Source organism: Pogona vitticeps, chromosome 3 (genome assembly GCF_051106095.1).
Source record: "Pogona vitticeps strain Pit_001003342236 chromosome 3, PviZW2.1, whole genome shotgun sequence".
NCBI lineage: Eukaryota > Metazoa > Chordata > Lepidosauria > Squamata > Agamidae > Pogona > Pogona vitticeps.
The window spans coordinates 133,581,692-133,595,694 of NC_135785.1; the positions used below are offsets into that span (position 1 = coordinate 133,581,692).

General features: G+C 40.1%; 2 long non-coding RNA genes and 1 pseudogene across 2 annotated transcripts in view; 1 reads left to right on the forward strand and 2 right to left on the reverse strand.

Moving 5' to 3' along the window:
• LOC144588273 (uncharacterized) overlaps positions 1 to 14,003 on the forward strand; it is a 115,369-nt gene that overhangs the window by 6,679 nt on the left and 94,687 nt on the right. The window lies entirely within an intron of this gene.
• The window catches only part of LOC144588274 (uncharacterized), a 449,425-nt gene that overhangs the window by 6,166 nt on the left and 429,256 nt on the right, over positions 1 to 14,003 (reverse strand). The window lies entirely within an intron of this gene.
• LOC140706175 (U1 spliceosomal RNA) lies at positions 6,509 to 6,658 on the reverse strand (annotated as a pseudogene).

Sequence of the window (14,003 nt, forward strand, 5' to 3'; positions counted from 1 at the left end):
TTGTCTGAGGAAATGTTTGCAATCCACAGAAGATCACACATAAATATATCTGTTCCTTTAAGTAACCACAATTCTTTTATTTTTGTTACATATATTGAAACAGGCTAACATGGCTACCTTAACAAAATATAGGCATGGAGCTTATGCTGATCCAGCTTATCAGACTGGGTGCCAGCACTGTTTCAACAACACTATTGTTAGCTCCGAAATCTACATTCGGTACTCCGGCAAGGATGACAGACTAAGATGCACAAGCAGCTGATACAAAGCTAATTTTATTTAGAAAAGTACTGCTGGACCTTTTGTCTTAAAGGCAGAGAAAAGGCCCCAAGAGAAGGGTGCATAGATATTTTATAAGGTTTCTACACAAAGAGCCATAAATTGGAATATTCTCATTGGTTCTTTGGACCTCAAACTTGGATCCTCCATCCCATTGGGTCAAAGATGTTCCGTAGGCATAGCTTATTGGGTATACCTGAATATCCATACTCTGCCCCCGTGTTCCCCTGACCCAGGGTCATGTTATACCCCGAATGTGCCTGCATGTCTGAAGATGTTCCTTGGTCTTCCTTATTGATATGTTTATGTTGCAATTCCTGGGCCTCAATATATGGCCTTCAGGAATAATGTTTCTCCCAATGGTGTCAAAATGTAAATGGTTTGTTTCCTCCTCCAGATTCTGATGGACCATCTGTGCCCGTTTGTCTTCTGAATTACTGTGTTCCTTGAGGGAAGAAATGGTACATTGTTTACATAAACGAAACTAAACTGCTATCTCCTTGTGGTGAGAGATCTTCCTGTTTCTAGGGTCTGAGAGGTCATTGTAGCTGGCATGCTTTGATACGCAAGAATGTAGTGTGGGAACTCGTTTGTTACAGAGGTCAGGAGTATCCAGAGAGGTTTGATACATTGAAATAAAAATACATTTAGATACAGTGGTACAGGGATATTCAAAAGTGTCTCATGGGATACAATTGCTACAACTTATGTATGATATTTAAGATACATTCATTCAGGAATCATCAAAGCATAAAGGAATAGATACAAAATCAAAGTACAGTGTTAAATTTCAGGAGAGCTAAGCTGTTTTCTGTCATGGATGTTGTATAAAAGCGTCTGTAGTGTGTGTGTTACATTGGAACTCCATCTTGGAGTAATATCACTATTACCTTGCCTTTTTCATCTGGTGAAATAAGATTTCCCTAACTCTCTCACTGCTGTTCTTGTCTCTTCTTTCTCTACCTCCTACAATTCTTATAAGTTTTCTTTCTTTCTTTCCTCAGTTCTTCAATTCCTGGCTACTTGCATAAGCTGATTCTAGGACAGAACATAGTGTAATTGCTACTGATACACATTTTATCTCTGAAATTACCTGGAAAGGTCATCTCCCTTTATATTAAATAAAATTTGAATTACGAAAAAATATTTCTTCCTGTAGATTGTCTTCTCAAATTTACTGTGGCTAATATTTTTTCTATGACTTCTTCAATTGTAGTGCCTCCTGCAGTGAAGGATAGGCAGTTCCAGCAAAACTGGCATCCACCTGTAAAACTGGACATTTATTTTTGGGGAGAGGTTGCATAATGTGAACTTTACCGCAGAGGCTTTCTGCTTTAATTGATGTAATCAAATCTTGCCATCTGGAGGCACCCTATTTCTGACTCCATTACTTTCTGCCATTGCCTTTGTACATATGCTCACTACAGTCTGCTAATCTCTGCAGTGAGGTTGAGGAGCAGATCAACACAAGGATGTTCTAGGCTATTTTCCTTTTTGCTGTTAATCCCTCAAGAAAAGATTCCATTGGAAATAGCATCTATGAAATCCCTGATGAAATATATACAGTAAATACTTTGTATTATGTTCACTTACATTGGATTTAAAATGCAATTAATTTACACTTTCAACTATATATCATATATCAAAACTGGCTGTATAAATAGAATTTGGAGGGAATAGCAATCTTAAATTGGCAATCTCCAATATTTAAGAAAATTGATAGTTTTTATTTACTCATCTGAAGGCCAAGCTTCACTGCATGAGACATAAATCAATCTTTATCCCAAAGCAGCTACTTATGCAGCTGGGCCTGAACTTATTATTAATTTATCCTGTTCTGGCTTAGTGCAGAGAGTGAGGGAGATGATCAAGTGATACATCGCATAAACAATTAAAAACCATCCTTGTGGCATTCAACTATTGAAGTGATGTAGAACTTGTACAAAATGCAATCGTCCTTGAATTGCTTTTCTTGTTAAGCGCCAGACAGCGTGACAAATCCTAGCCTGAGCCGTTCATTTAGAATGGTATCAAGACAGCAGTATTCTGTCCCTATTTATCTTCATTATTGTTGAATAACTTGAGTTGACACAGGATTGATAACAAATACCATGATGGTGCACAGATGACAATAGCAGTGTCATTGTTTTTCTGTTCCACACATCCAATAGGTCAGGGGATTGTCAGATAATGAGTAACCCCAGATTGCTGAGTGTTTGATTTCAGGGAGCTATCACCCAATAGTACTTGTTTTGAAATTCTACTAAAATTGGTGTTTAGCCAGACTGAATTTTCCTTTGCAGCCCAGTCAATCTTCTCTTCCCTCAATTGTATCATATATCACTGTATTTAAAGGTTTAAAAGTGAACATTATGATGTTGCAGCCTTTGGAACTTCCCCTTCTCTTTCTCACCCTCCAATATGATACCTGAACATGGGGCCTTCTCAGCCCCTCAAAAATAGTTTTGGGATTGCGTAGTGTGCGTGTTTGTGTGTGATTTTGCTCTCCATCTTCCACCGGATTTTACTGCTCCACTAGTGGTAGTCCATTGCAAGAGCTTTTCCAAGAGCTTTTATTGAACAACTCCACGAATCAATGTCAGTATTGTTGTTGTCTTTCAATTTTGATGGTATGGGAGGCTCAGAAAGTTTTTTCATCCTTGTATCGAGAGGATTCCTGCATATCCACACAGGCCCTGCCATGTAAGAAATATTTCTGGGTTTTGTCTTGTACTGTATAAGAATTTTCATAAAATCATAATAGAACAGTGAAGGGGCCTATGCCATCAAGTCCAACCCCTTGCTCAAAGCAGGAATACAATCAAACCATATCTGCCCAGTGATTATCTCAGTTTTTATTCAATGCCTCCAGTGTTGGAGCACTTACCAACTCTTGAGGCAAATGGTTCCACTGGCATACTGCTCTAACAATTAGGAAGTTTTTCCTGAGATTCAACCAAAATCTGGCTTCCTGTCACTTGAGCCTATTGTTGCATGTCCTGCACTCTGGGATGACCAAGAACAGATCTTGCTCCCCCCGGAAGACAACCTTTCAAATATTTGAAAAGTGCTATCATATCACCCCTCTGTCTTCTTTTCTCAAGGCTAAACATACCCAATTATTTCAGCCTTCCCTCATAAAGCTCGGTTTCCAGCCCCCTGATCATCCTTGTTGCTCTTCTCTGAAATTGTTTCAATTTGTTAGCATCCTTCTTGAAGTGTGGTGTCCAGAACTGGACACAGTACTCAAGGTGAGGCCTAACCAGTGCTGAATACAGGGTGACTAGCACTTTGCAGGATTTGGAGAGTATACTTTGATTAAGGTAAGGCAGCCTCAAATAGCATTTGCCTTTTTTGTAGCCACATCACACTGTTGGCTCATATTTAGCTTGTGATCTATGACAATTCCAAGATCCTGCTCATTCATAATTTTGCTGAGCCAAGTATCCCCAACCTTGTAACTGTGCAATTGGTTTCTTTTTCTGAGGTGCAGTACTTTGTACTTATCCCTGTTGAATTTCATTCTTTTGTTTTCAGCCCAGTGCTCCATACTCTCAAATTCATTTTGAATTTTGTTTCTGTCTTCTAGGATATTAGCTATTGCGCCCAATTTGGTATCATCTGCAGATTTGACAAGCATTCCCTGCACTCCCTCATCCAAGTCATTAATTAAAAATATTGATGAGCACTAGGCCCAGGACTGAGCCTGGGGGTACCCCACTAGTTACCTCCTCTCAGTTAGAGAAGGAGCTTTTTTGCCACTTCCCCCCTTTTCTTCTTGTTGGAATTGTTTGTAGTTATGCCTTTAGAATTTCTTTCCCACCTTCTTGGACTCCTTTTCTTGTTAGGATCTCCTGCCATGGGACCTTGCTTATCCTTGTTCTGAGATTATTAAAATTGGCTTATCTAAAATCTAGCAGACACTGGATGATGATGATGATGATGATGATGATGATGATGATGATGATGATGATGATTGCTGTTGTTAATGTTAATGTTAATGTTAATGTTAATGTTATTATTGTTGTCCTTTGGATCAGTTTGGTCCATTCCTTTTATTGTGTTTAAAGTTTCATCTACCCTTATCTCTGTGCTTGCATCTCCCTCTGCCTTCTAATTCAGTATAAAGCTGTCCTGATGAAGTTCTTCATGCTGTGGACAAACACATTCTTCCCAGTCCTTGTTAGATGCAAGCCATCACTTGCTAGCAGTCCTTCTTCCAAGAAGCTTAGCCTATGGTCCCAAAAACCAAATCCCTCTTCTCAACACCACCTTCATAGTCCATCATTCACACAGAAAGAATCTTCCTTTCTCTTTTGATTACTCTTCTGAGCACTGGTAGGATGGATGAAATAGCTATCTGGGTCCCAAAGTCCTTGAGTTTCCTTCCCAGAGTATCAAAGTCAGATATAGCTCTCAGTAGCTCCTCTTCGCTGTGTTGTTTGTTCCCATGAGAATAAGAGGAAAGGGATATGTATCTGTAGGTTTAATTTATTTATTCTAACATCCGTTATCCATCCTCCAGGGAGACAGCATACCTATTGAGTACATGGATCCTACATGCATATTTTGGTCTCAATTCCATGCAGTAGGGAGTCCCCTACTACAAGTAGTCTCCTCCATAACACTCGACCCTCCCTAAAGACAGTATGAAGTTTGGACAGGGAGTCACCATGGGCACAAAACTACCACCTTTATCTATGAGGTTTGCTTACTTTCCAAGTAACTAAGCATTGACTTTGTGTTTTCTTAGACAACACAATAGCCTTGCAAAGTAGGACCAATTAACAAATATCCACTGGATTTAGATGTGAATCCTGTTGTTCAAGAGATCAGTGCTCTGTAAGGATTATATTTGCTTTATTAAGAAAATTAAGTCATTAGAATACAATTATTGTACAAAAGGCATTAAGCATAGGGCATATCCAAAAGCTAGAATGGTTAAATAAAGCTGCTATTACTTATTAAAATAAGAAACACTAAATAAGCTAGAATGGTTAAATAAAGCTGCTATTTCTTATTAAAATAAGAAACACTAAATCTCTAGGTAATCATTTTGCTCCTAAACTGGGCTATTCACGCCCCTCCTTCTGGTTTTAAAACGACAAACCATTTTCCTTTGTTAAATCCTGCAAGCATTCCACCACATGTCACGAACCAACAACGAACATTTCCACTTACACAAACAATCATATTTCTACATTTCTAGGCCCTCCTTCTCCCTGACACTTCTTAGATTGTTGTTGTTGTTTAGTCATTAAGTTGTATCCGACTGTTCGTGACCCCATGGACCAGAGCACAGCAGGCCCTCCTGTCTTCCACTGCCTCCCGGAGTTAGGTCAAATTCATGTTGGTAGCTTCAATTACACTGTCCAACCATCTTGTCCTCTGTTGTCCCCTTCTCCTCTTGCCTTCACACTTTCCCAACATCAAGGTGTTTTCCATGGAGTCTTCTCTTCTCATGAGATGGCCAAAGTATTGGAGCCCCAGCTTCAGGATCTGTCCTTCCAGTGAGCACTCAGGCTTGATTTCCTTTAGAATGGATAGGTTTGTTTGCAGTCCAGGGGACTCTCAAGAGTCTCCTCCAGCACCACAGTTGAAAAGCATCAATTCTTCAGTGGTCAGCCTTCTTTATGGTCTCAGGTGTCTTCTGTACCAGGGAGTAAATCTGCAAAAACAGTCTCATACAATCCATTTCCCTGAAGTATCATCTCATACAGAACTTAACAGACTCCATGTTCTTTATGTGAGTACAAGTCCCAGCATTTCTCAACATCATTACATCCTCTTCTTCTTTAGGGTGTGGGTTCAGGAACTATTCTGCTGCTCTTCAGCCCTAATGTCCTCCTGTGGAGGCTCTTTGAATGCTGTTTGACACTCTTCTTCAAGTACTGTATTTTTCGCTCCATAAGACACAGTTTTCCCCACAAAAAAGTATGTGTGAAGTATGTGTGTCTTATGGAGAAATACTGTAAAAAAGGGTTCAGCCACCACCACCCAGAAGCCTCCCACCATGGTGCTGGGAGGCGTCTGAACTGGCACCAGTGGCTGCTTGCCATGGCAGCCACATTGGACCTCACCACTCTGCCATCTGCACTGCTGGCTTTCCAGGATCTGCCTCCTAGAGCCCACCTGAAAAACCAGCAGGGTCAACAGGCCTATGGTAGCAAATTTAAATGGCAGAGGGCAGTGAAAGGACCAAGGGGGAAAATAGTGATTCTAGAAAGACCAGAGGAAACCACAAATGCAGTCCCCCACTACCACAAATTAGGAAGTGGATTTTCCCACATTTGGGGAAATCACAGGGAGTGCAATGGATGAGCCTTACCCTGGGAAAACCACTTTTATAACAATGGTATCTCCCCTGCCAGGTATGAGTTGGAATGTCCCCTAAACCACCTGCCGCTTTCTGTGCCTTGTCCCCCAAAGGCATGGTGACCTCCCGCTGCACCTACTGATCAGAACAGGGCTGCACAGCCCCAGTCCCGAAAGAGGCCAAGAGAGCTACTCAGTGTATTGGGGTGCCCCACAGGACCCCCATCAAGGGCTGGATGTTCCTCCCACAATCCTCCAGTGCACAGATATTAGAATACCTATGCGGGGAAGGCAGGGAAAGTGGGGAAATTCAAATTTTCAGTTAGTGAAGAGGCTGCTTGTCTGCTTCCTCGCTAGTCCAAGTGGTTAGAGAGCTGGGAGAGAGACCTGGGACTGCCTGGTATTGCCTGGTATTGTCATTTACAAATGTAAAGTGTAGTTTAAAGCTGCTTGTTTGGGGTTAATGCTTGGGTGTAAAGGTGCTCCATTTGAGTTGAAACCTGCTTGTGTAGAAATGTGCATACTTGCTTTAATAGCTGCTAGTTTTGCTTTAAAAGCTGCCTGGGAAGCCTTTCAGATCAGCGCTGATCAGCTGTTAGATGGGGAGAGGGACGGGGAAGGAGCGGAGAAGAGCACAAAATGGCTGATGGGAGCCAGCTTTTAGCTGTTTGGTACTCTTTTTCGGCTGTTCGGGGGGGGGCTACCAAGGCACTGAGGAGCTGGGCTCAGTCTACAGTACCTGGTAAGTGACCTTCTTTTATTTTTTTAAGTTTCTGACATTTTTTTCCCATAAGAATGCATTAATTAATTTTCAGTGCATTCCTATGGGAAATTTGGATTCGACTTGCAAACTTTTCAACTAGTTCTGGGCATCTAATAGAAAATGTATTTCCAAAGGGTGTTGCAGCAAGGAAACTAACTGTGCTTTATGAGCCAGAACACAAACTTGGCTGCTGGTCACAAATTAACCCTGCAAACATGGGAAAGCAAAATTCAGTCTTACTTTTCTTTCCAAGTCCTTATGGTTGTGGTATCTCTTTGATGTATCTAAATCAGAACAGGGCCAGGAAGTCTCAGAGACAGGACATAGTTATTTGGTTAGTATTTTTGGAACAGAGTTCTTGCCTGCAGCACATACTACATTTGCTGATACAGTAGTTTGAAAATTAAGAAAGTCAAAATTCTTTGTGACTTCTTACTGGATACCAGCTTCCTGATTTCAACTACTACAGTTTGTATTCATTTTTTTTTTGGCTCGCCAAGAACATTGTTCCTGGCTTTGTGTTGCCTAACCTGTTGTGCCTTGCCTGCTATAAACGTTCAATTATGTCAGAAAACCGAGATTTTGTCTTATGCCAAGCATGTGCTACTGTGGTCCTGATACGACCAGATAGGCAGGATATAAATAAAATAAATAAATAAAAAAAAATACTGCTGGTGAATGGGATCAGGTTAAGCTTTGTGTTGTTGTTCTTTTGCATAACCTAAAGTAAATAAGGAAAAACAGCTGTTAAATAGTTTAATTCCACGATTTATCCTCCACACAACTAAAAGGGACCTCTTAATGCAGTGCCAAATCAGACAAACCATTTCTAACTTAATATAGGCTTGAGCTGTAGCTGGGCAGAGTTGCACAACAATCTCATCTGTCATTGAGACATTTCTATAAGCATGGGGAGGAGGTGGATGAAAGGAAATGTAAAATATAGGTAGAGTGGTATAGGTCTTATCACTGGCTGATAATGGTCTATATTAATGCCACTGTTGACTGCTGTTCACTTTACATGGTTTAAATGTTATTCTGTTATAGTTTATTAAATCTTTTATTACATTATTTGGTTCAGAATATATTTTCCCTGTGTTCCTCCTCTAAAAATTAGATGTTTCTTAAGGTCAGGTGTATCTTATGGAGCAAAAATACGGTACATGAGTGTGTGTGTGTGTGTGTGTGTGTGTGTGTTGGACTGCAATGGTGTTATTTTACATCAAATTGTGGTGAATGTATGAATTAGTGATCTACAAAGTCTCTTGTTATTAAAATCAGTGCTCGGGTCATGCAAACTTAAAACTGTGGCACTCTTTATTAATTCAATCCATGTAATGTTCCATTTTTCTCTTTCCCTGCCATCTTCAACTTTTCCCAGCATTATCTTTTCCTTTGAGTCTGGCCCTCTTGAGATGTGATCAAAGTACAGTAGCCTCATTGTCCTCCCAACCTGGAATAAAGAGGTGAGATGCAGGTGATGGCTTGGTGACGGGCTTTCTTATCATGGTAGAACTTCTGTTTTGTTTGAGCCGCTAACAAATTGTCTCTAGCCAATTCTTGGACAGCTAAGAGTTTTTCTTGCAGGTTCCTTACAAAATCAGCGACTGGAATTATACTGCTTTTTACAACACCTTCCCAATCCGATCTCAATAAATCCAAAGGTCCTTGTAGGTTTCTCCCAAAGACTACCTCACTCGGAGAAAAACCTCCAAGAGAAACATGGGGTGCACTGCGGTAGGCAAACAAAACGAAAGGCAACAGTTCATCCCAAATGTTCCCATATTCTTGAACTAAGGTTTTAATCATCCTCAGCAAAGTTTGTTGACATCTTTCCACCATTCCATGGGATTCTGGGTGATAAGAGATGCTATAATTAAGTTTAATCCCACTTATTTCACAAATTTTGTTCATCAGTTCACTTTTGAAAGCACCAGCTTGATCACAGATAATTTGTGTAGGTACACCTATGCGTGAACGTAAGTCCACCAAAATTCGAGCGATAGTTTGTGCTGATAGGTTGCTGATTGCATAGGCCTCAATCCATCTACTAGCTTGACAGATGAATGAGATTATGTATTTCTTCTTAGACTTAGTAGGCACAAAAGGTCCTAATACTCCCATTTGCAGATACTGGAACACCTGGTCTGGAATTTCCATAAGCTGCATTTCTGCCTTCGTGCTGTCAGTCTGGCCCCCTGTTCGCTGGCAATAATCACAAGAACTAACATAGTCCTTGACAGTTTTGGTAACACCGGGCCAGTAAAAATGCTGAGAAATTCTGCTCAAAGTCTTTTGTATTCCAAGATGGCCACTGCTTGGACTGTCGTGGGCAATCTTTTCTTAAATGGGCTCCTCCGCATTGGAAACAAGCAAGGGGTGACTTTGTCTAGGGGCCATGTTTCTGCACTCCCCAGCGAAGGACTGTCTCAGTTCCTGCACAACTGGCTTCTTAGCATCATATTGGCTCTGCCTCCTAGGCACTTCTGGAATAGACTTGACTCTGGTGGTAGTTTCACTCCTCTTAAAGGAAATTATTTCATCATCTTCCTGGTGACAAGGCAGGTTTCCACTATCCATGCTCTCTAAAGAGCCTCTGGCACGCTCCTTCTCTTTAATCTGACTCTGCAACAGATTCAATTTCATCTCGTGGTATTTTCTTGCTTGGAGCTCACTAGCTGTATGCGCGTTCACCCATTGTTTCTGGCAATCCATGAAATCTGCCATCATTATGCTAACTTATTCTCCAGAGTTGACCTGTCTGCAGCACTGCCACTGATGTCAGCCTCTGCCGTTCTCATCTGTGCCTGTATTCCTTCTCCAGGAATTTCTTTGGTAGGCAGGCCCGTTTGAACTGCCTCGCCTACATCCTCTTCTTCCTCTGAATCATCTACTACCCGTAACTTGGACCATGTGGCATCTGGATCATTCGCCAAAATCCTCTGGACAGTGTTTTCTTTTTGGTGAGGCAATAATTTGTCAGTTTGTAATCCACTAGGTAATTGGAAAGAAGCATTTCTAGTTTCTTTGGGCAACTGTCCTTTTACTCTTTCAGACACAAATCGGGCATCTGGGCGTTTCAAGAGCCCTCTGCCTCTGACTGACTCCATCATAGTACTGTGTTCCATTGCTTCCAAAATCTCTTTGTCTACAGTTAGCTCAGGCAGTGAGGAACGCCTGCTAAAAGCCATTTTTTTCTCTCCCTGCAGCCGTTGCCAAAGCACTTAGCTTAGAGTTAAAGCTGTAAAACAATAAATCTGTCAGCTTGACAGAGACTACCAATTCCCTCAGGAATCTGTCTTTTAGATTCTGGTTTAGGGTTGGAAATTTTTTTTAAACTATATTTAATTTCTTGTTCTATCCTGTTTGGCTTCTTATAGACTCCAGCTACTTAAAGCAAACAACAAAATCTTGTCACTCTGTCACCTTGATGACTAGAGCTTGCATTTTAGAATAGCAACTAACTGTTCCTACTAAACCACTGAACCACTGGAAGAATCTCTCCTAGGATGGAGGGGCGGGGCTTCAAACAGCAAGCAGCAAGGAATATGAGGCTCTCCGGAATTCTGCTGTATGTCGAGAATCCAGAGCCCCCCTGAACAATTGGGGGAGAGAAGGGGGGCAAGGAGATGCCCCCTTTTAGGTCGTAAGAGAGCGGAGGACTTGGGGGGTAGGAAAGCAATCCACCCCCACGATTTCACTCCTTCTCTAGACAAAGGATTTCGTTGTTGACGCCATTTTATGGCGTCCCAGCTGTAAAAGCCCTGCGGCAGAGGGAGAAGCACAAGGATTTATGAAGGACTGCATCAACAGAGCCAATTAGTTTCAACGTTTGTAAGTATTGTACAAATAAACTTTAAATGACTGATTTTGAGGAGATAAGGCAATCGGAAGCGGCAAAAAAGCATGAAACCCAAATAGACTGTTTTCAACTATTTGTGCTATGCTGAAAAGAGGAGCTGGAGCGATCAAGGACAGTGATTTTTGTTATTTATTTCCTGTCCTCGATGGGAACACACTCACAGTAACTTTAATGAACTTTTAAACTGAAGCTGGAGAAAGCTGGAGTCTGAGACAGCATAAATCATCAGCTTTGTTGAGGAACTGACGTTTACAACCTTTAAGTTCTTTATGGCTTTCGGCTGGGAGAAGTAAACAAAAAGCAAGCTGTGTCTCTCCAAGTGAGGTCTATTTTTTGAAATTAGGGATTGGAAAGCATTTTGTTCACCTGCCTTTTATTAAGGATGGATATTACTGGGCAGATTTTAGATGCTATTCAGAATACGAAAGTGAATATTATGAATTGTATTCAAGAACAGTTTGTGGAACTTCACATTGTTCTTTTGGACTTGGGGAAAAGAACACAGAAATGGGAATCCCCGCAGGAACAGAGTGCTGGAGCAGAAGCAGACCAGCTCCCTTCGGAAGCACAGGAAGGAGAGAACTTGCTGGTTTGTGGAAAGCAGTGCAAAAGCATCAAAAAACAGGTTAAGAAAACTGAGAGACATTGTGAGGAGGTGAACCAGAGGAATGGAAATGAAATGTTTCCTGATTTGGTGGGTGAATGTGGAAATCAGAAAAATTAAAAAAGCACAAGGGGATATGGGATGATTGCAAACTAGGCACTCCTTGGCTTCAATGGCAAGCTATGATGTTTGGGAACAATCCAAATAATCCAAATCAGAGACAAAATAGCTTAACTGGGTTCCACAGATGGCATTATAAAACTAGGAAAAAGGGATAATTGATAACAGTAAACGATTCTGATTATATTTGGAGATAAATGATGATTAAGAATTATTAATGGTGTGATCTGGTATATGTATGTTGAATATAATATTAGAAATCGAGGATTTTTAAGGTACACTTTAAGAGCTAAATCAACTATAGGTTAATAATGTTATGAGAGATCTGGATAATAGAACATGGCAGATTATTAAGCTGGATAAATATAACTTGTGATTCTGTTTATGATGAATATAATATTAGAAATTGATGACTTTAAGGCATATATTTTATAGAAATGAAGTGTAATATGTTGAAACTTGGAAGGCAAGATATTTGAGCATATCTACTCTCTGAAACATTGATACTATATGAAACCTTGTGTGGAATACACACTTGTATGGATTCTAATTCTAATTTTTCTTTCTTTTCCTGTTTTTGCTTTTTACGATGTTAGTAGGGATATTCTGAGGAATGATGGGAAGCCAAGGATGCAAGAGAAATAACTGTTAGAATTTAGTACGATTTTTTAGGATGGATCACATTTGGAATGTCTATAGAATAATTAGGTTGATGCAGCCAGATTCTTAAGAATGGAAATTTTGTATGGAATGCCTCCCCCCTGCCAATACATGTGGGATTTTGTTTTAGTTTTTGTTTTTTTTTTGTTTCTGATTCTGTTAGTATTGCTTTGTCTTGTTTTTTTCTTTCTTTATGAGTGTATGTCTTTGTATGTAGTAAAAAAAATAAAATTAAAAAAAAGAAGAAGAAGAATCTCTCCTAGCATCGGCCTGAACCTTTCGCATAGGAATCATAAAACAATTACCAACAACTGAAAGAATCTCTCCCCGCCTCGGTCTAAACCTTACGCAAGGGAAATTTCTCCAGTCTCTTCAGAGGCGTGGGTTCGTATCCCACCGCTGCCACCATGTCTGAAAAGGCAAGCTTCCGAAGAAACTGCTTTTCCACGGAACAGAGAGGGGTACGGAAAGATCAGCTCCTTAGTAGGCAAAATTGGGTCCTTTAATTTTACCCTAGGGCAGCTGAATCATTCTTTCTCCCAAGTCTTATCTGATTTAACAAAGAACAAAACACTTACAGGAGTTCTAGGAGATCTAATCATCCTCTTTAATATGTAGGACCCCAAATTGGTAGCATGAACGTGGCCTGATTAAACACATCAATTTAAAGTAGCCAATTAACTATTGTAGCTTATGGTCTATCCAAGAAGCCAACTTCCAGACATTTAGGATTTTCTTATTTTATTAGAAAAATAGAATTTAGAAAGAAATTAGGTTAAACAAGCAAAACAAGACATCTTTACATAATCAATCATTTCCAAACCCCAGCCATCACCAAAAGATATAATTCCTCTACAAAAAACTAAAATAACAAACAACTAACTACATTTTCAATAAAACTATTAGGTAGAGTTTAATCTTACTGTCTATTCCAAAAATAAAGTTTCTGAGTCTTTCTTCTGACGATTATCCTTCCGTGCTGGAATTCTCTTTCTGCTTCACTCTGGCTCTTCTTTCTTCTCTCGTCCCATAAATCTTAAATAAAGAATTCTGTCCTTGCTCCGTCTGGGCTAAGATAGTTGCTTAGCGACGAGATAAAGGTCACCTTGGTCTGCAAACTGGTTTTGCAAACTGACCTTGGACATCTCTCTAACTTACACACAGAAATCAAATGGATTTCTAGACTAACTTTGTCACTATAAAGTAAATCTTTTTAACTTTCATAAGCAAGTTCATCACAAAATGTATTGTCTGAAACTTTTGGCAATCATTTTGTTTCTCCATCTTCTATCTGAAAAGTACCATCCTGTCCAAAGTACTGGTTGGTAAATTTATTTATTTATGTACTTACTCACTTACTATACTGCCAAGGCAGCTACAATTGTTATTCAAATAAAGAA